We start from the raw sequence: 5,225 nt of genomic DNA, 5'->3' as shown, positions 1-5,225 counted from the left end.
GTGAGGATGAAGAGAATTATGACTTGAATGAAAAGGAAAAGAAATGGAAAGGGAAGAAATCCCATTCCAAAGCAAATTCAAGTCAAGGGGGAAAGAAGAAAGACTTATCTAGAATCAAGTTCTTTCACAGTCATGAATTCAGGCACTATGCAATGAAGTGTCCATGCAAGAAGACACGCAATAAGACCATAGGAGGGGTGGCAGGTGAAGCCTTGCATTCATAATTCGAACTTCATTTTACCCTCATTACATGCGTGGAAAGAACAATGATGGGCAGTGTGTGGTATCTAAAAAATGATGCTTCATTCCACATGAGGGGAAACAAATAATTTTTCAATGACTTGGAGGAGAAGAATCTCTAGATGCACATTGACATGGGAGATGATGAAAGGTATAGCATGATCGGTATTGGTACAATTAATTTTCTGAGGGATTTTGGCTCCCCTCTTAGGCTCAAGGATGTGATGTATGTACTGTGTGTAAAGAAGAATCTAGTTTCCATAGCTGTGTTGGAGGACCGTGGCTATGATGTGATATTCATAAAGGGGAGGATTTACTAAGACATCACCATGGGAAAAATGAATCAGATTGTAGTTTGAGTGACCAACCTCTACAAATTAGATGTGGAAGATTGTGCAACATTTGGCACAAAATCTGAGAAGGTGCAGAGCCAAGATGGAGGTGAATTATGACATAGAATACTTGGCCATTTACATCATGGCGCTTTGAATATCATGAAACATATTTCTACAGGCCTCCCTAAAGGAGAACTAGAGAAGCCAGATACATGCAAAGGATGTACATTAGGGAATTACACACAATACACCTTCAATGATCGATATTGTAGGGCGCATGAAACCCTTGAAAGGATCCACTTTGATATATGTGGAACTTTGTCGATAGTTGTTATGCAACCAACTCACAAAATAGAAGAAAAGATAGATCAACGCCTTCAAAATCAGCCTCTTCGAGGGGGCAACCTCCTTTACATTACACAAAATGAACAATTCTTGGGTGATACAAATGATAAAACCTCCTTTCTATATATAGGAGTCTAACAGGTCATAATATAATCAAAGCTGACATAACAATAATAATATAAGGGCACAACAATTACAATAGTGGGCTTCTATGGGGCACAATAATAACAATATGGGGACAATAGGGGCACAACAATACAATAAAGGCTACAATGACAATAATAATGGGGGAATCACTAGTATTATAGGGACCTAACATGCCCCTCTCCTTCAAAAAATTGTTTTCCTCAATGCTTGAGCAGTTTTGGATGCTTCTATATAAAATTTTCACCCTCCCATGTAGAATCTTCAGCGGGTAAGTTCTTCCACTTGATGAGATACTCTGAAATAGACTGATTTCATAGTTGTCGAGTTCTTGTTTCTGTGACTGCTTCAGGTTCCAATATGATTTTTCCTTCCTTGTCAAGTTCTGGAAATATTTTTTGAACTGGGATTTTGTCACCTATAACCTTCTTTAAGCATGAAACATGGAAATCTGGGTGCACTGGGAAGCTGTAGGAAGCTCCAATTTGTATGCCATAGTACCAATCTTTTGCAATACCTTGTACGGACCATAATACTCGGTGATAATTTATTATCCTTCTTAGCTTACTTGAGGGACATTTGTTTATATGGTTGTAGCTGTAGGAATACCCAGTTGACATATAAAAAAATTTCACCGCGATGTTGATTTGCTTGTTGTTTCATTTTATTCTCCAAAGCGAGGTTATCCTTTAAGAGTTGGAGAACCCATTCTTGTGCTCGATGTGATATTCCACTGCTTTAACCTTAGAATTTTATCTTAAATATGATGTGATGGATGGTGGATGATATCCATAAAGTGCCACAAATGGGGTCATTTTTGCTACAGTATGGAAGGAAGTGTTATACCACCATTCAGCCAGAGGTAACCATTTGAGCCATTGTGTTTGTTTATCCAATACAAAGAAACGAAAATATGCTTCCAAACATTTTTTTTACTGTCTTATTTTTCCCATCAGATTGAGGATGATAATATGATCTATGAGCTAACTGAGTACCAAGACAAGAAACTGATTTTGTCCAAAAATTTCCAGTGAAAATGGGATCTTTGTCACTTATAATAATCTTTGGGTTTCCATGTAGCTTTTGAATTGTTTCCATAAATGCAGTGAAACTGTACTTGCTTTAAATGGATGCGATAATGCACAAAAGTGCGGATACTTGGTAAGTTTTCAACTACCACCATGATGACATTCTTTGCTTCGGACTAGGGTCAAACTGTGATAAAATCCATTGAAACCTCCTCCCAACGTTGGCTTGAAATGGATAAAGGTTGTAATAGACTGGGTTCTTAATTGTTTCAAATTTATTTTGTTTGAAAACCAAACATTCCACCAAAAACTTTTGAATATTGATTTAAGGTCATCCCAAAAAAATTCCTTCTTAACCCTGTGGTAAGTTTTTAAAAATCTTGAGTGCCCTCCTAAGGGGGAGGTGTGCAATTCCATAAGAATCTTTTGTTTGAGTTGGGAATTCTTACATAAGTATAAGCGATATTTGTACCATAATGAATCATTTTTATAGCTAAATAGTATCAGATGTACTGGGATCTTGTTGTAACTTTTGAATAAGTTCCCACACTTCTTCGTCATTTCCTCCATTCATCCCTTGCTTCATTTATCCAATCTGGTGGGATAATAGAAATCGTGCAAATAAATGCTTCCACATCCTCATCCTTTCTTGAGAGTGCATCTACCACAACATTTTTCTTCTCTTTTTGTGGATGATTTCAAAGTCTTAGCCCAACATATTTGTGACCCATTTTTTCTACTCTTCTGAAGATAATATTTGTTCTAAAAAGTATTTAAGACTATCGTGATCCATTTTTACCTTGAAGTATCTTCCCATTAGGTAGGGTCGCCATTTATTAAGTGCATGTATTATTGCAAACATTTCCTTCTCATAAGTAGCTCTGTGTAAAAACTTTACTTTGATTGGATGGCTTTTGAAAGAAATGGGTCTTTCTTCTTGCATTAAAACAACAAAAATTCCATTTCTTGAGGCATCACATTCCACAATAAATGTTTTTGTGAAGTCTGGCATAGCTAAGACCAGTGCTTGGCACATTTCCTTTTTAAGATGTTCAAAGGCATTTGTTGCTTCTGGAGTCCATGAAAATTCATCTTTCTTCAATAATGTTGTTAGAGGTGTTGCTATTCTCCCATAATTATTAACAAACTTTCGATAATACCCTGTCAACACGAGAAATCCTCGTAGATGCTTCATGGATTTGGGAATTTTCCATTCCTTAATGGCTTTAATTTTGCTAGGGTCTACCTTAACACCTTCATGAGATATAATATGACCCAGATATTCCACCTCTTGCACTCCAAAGAAACATTTGGAGCTTTTTGCATATAATTGTTTCTCCTCCAATAGTTTGAGAACACTATCAACATGTTGAACATGATCCTTCCAAGGCTTGTTGTAGATTAGTATATCATCAAAAAATACCAACACAAATTTTCTAAGGAAGGGTTTGAAAATGGAATTCATCAAACCTTGAAATGTAGAAGGTGCATTGGTAAGGCCAAAAGGCATGACCAAAAATTCGTAATGACCCTTATGAGTTCTAAATGTTGTTTTCAGAATGGATTCAGTCTTCATCTGATTTGATGACATCTTGAACGAAGATCTAGCTTGATCCATTCAATTCATCCAATAATTCATCAATGATAGGAATGGGGAATTTATCTTTAATAGTAAGCTTGTTGAGCTTCCTATAATCTAGACACATGCACCATGACCCATCCTTCTTGTGCACCAATACTACTGGAGTAGAGAAAGAACTTTGACTACATTGAATTATGCCAACATCTATCATTTCTGCAACAATATGTTCAATTTCACTCTTTTGGGCATAGGGATATCTGTAAGGCCTGATTTTTGGAGGAACAGTTCCTAGAATAACATAAATAGCATGATCATGATCACGAATAGGTGGGGGGGCCTTTGAGAGTCTCAAAAATCTTGGAATGATTGTCCAAGAACTTTTAGAGATCTAGAGAAATAGATGATTTCAATGTGGGAACCTCTAGCGAACATAATTGTGAAATTATGCCTCATTGTTCTTTCTTTAGAAGCTTTGTCATTCCGTTAGAGATGATTATCTTTCTCGGTTTCCCTGTGATACCCCTTAATTCAATTTCCTTTCCTTCCAAAGAAAATTTCATGAAAAGTTCTTGAAAATTAAAAGCTATTGTACCCAAGGATTGTAGCCATTGGACTCATAGTACAACATCAACACCACCCATTGGAATGGAAAGCATTGGGCTATTCAATACATATTCTCCCATGGATAGTTTGATATTATGGCACTTTCCAGAGCAATTTATGGTTCCTCCACTTGCAACCATCACTTGACACTCTGGTCCTTGATATAGGATGAAATTAAATTCCTTGGCTATCTTACAATGAATAAAATTATGGATACTACCCAAATCAATCAACAATATTACCTTTTTCTTCTTGATATAACCTTCTATCTTGATAGATTGAGGAGTGGTAATTCCGGCCACTACATTACAAGATATGGTCAGATTCATTTCTTCTTTCTCTAGGTTTAATTCCTGGTGTATATCCTCTTCTTTTGATGTTTCCTGTTCCTTTTCTTCTTCATCTTCATAATCTATGTAAAATAATTTATTCTCAGCACACTTATGACCTTTAGAGTATTTTCTCTCACAACTATAGCAAAGCCCTTTTGCTCTTTTCTTTTCCAATTGTTGTGGTGTCAACCTTGTAGGTTGTGAAAGGCTAGGAGCAACAAGACTTCCATCTTTATAGTTATGAGTGGTAGGCTTCCTTGTTGCCATAGTTTTTCTTTCCATTTTTCTTGCCAACCTGAATGCCTTATCCAACGAATCAAGTTCCCAAATGTGAACCTCACATTGGATGTTATCCTTTAAAGTCCCTATGAACACATCAATCCTATGCTCCTATGGAATATGTTTTATGATCCAGGTGGATATTGGTGGCCACCCGCCAATTCCAATTGGATGCCCACCATTGTTTCTTTCATTTTTTTCAGTTTCTTTAATTGTAGCACAGTTGAGCATTTTTAGCAGTTTTTCGGGTCCTAAACTTCTGGTGTTGTTTTGAGGCCCTAAACGACGTTTTTTGGCAATCTAACACATTTGAATTTCTATCTAAAATCATCTTTTT

Source organism: Pinus tabuliformis, chromosome 4_2 (assembly GCF_031772625.1).
Source record: "Pinus tabuliformis cultivar Carrire ecotype Pingquan chromosome 4_2, CPIR1, whole genome shotgun sequence".
NCBI lineage: Eukaryota > Viridiplantae > Streptophyta > Pinopsida > Pinales > Pinaceae > Pinus > Pinus tabuliformis.
The sequence above is the reverse complement of the archived record's forward strand: the minus strand, read 5'-3'. Positions refer to the sequence as shown.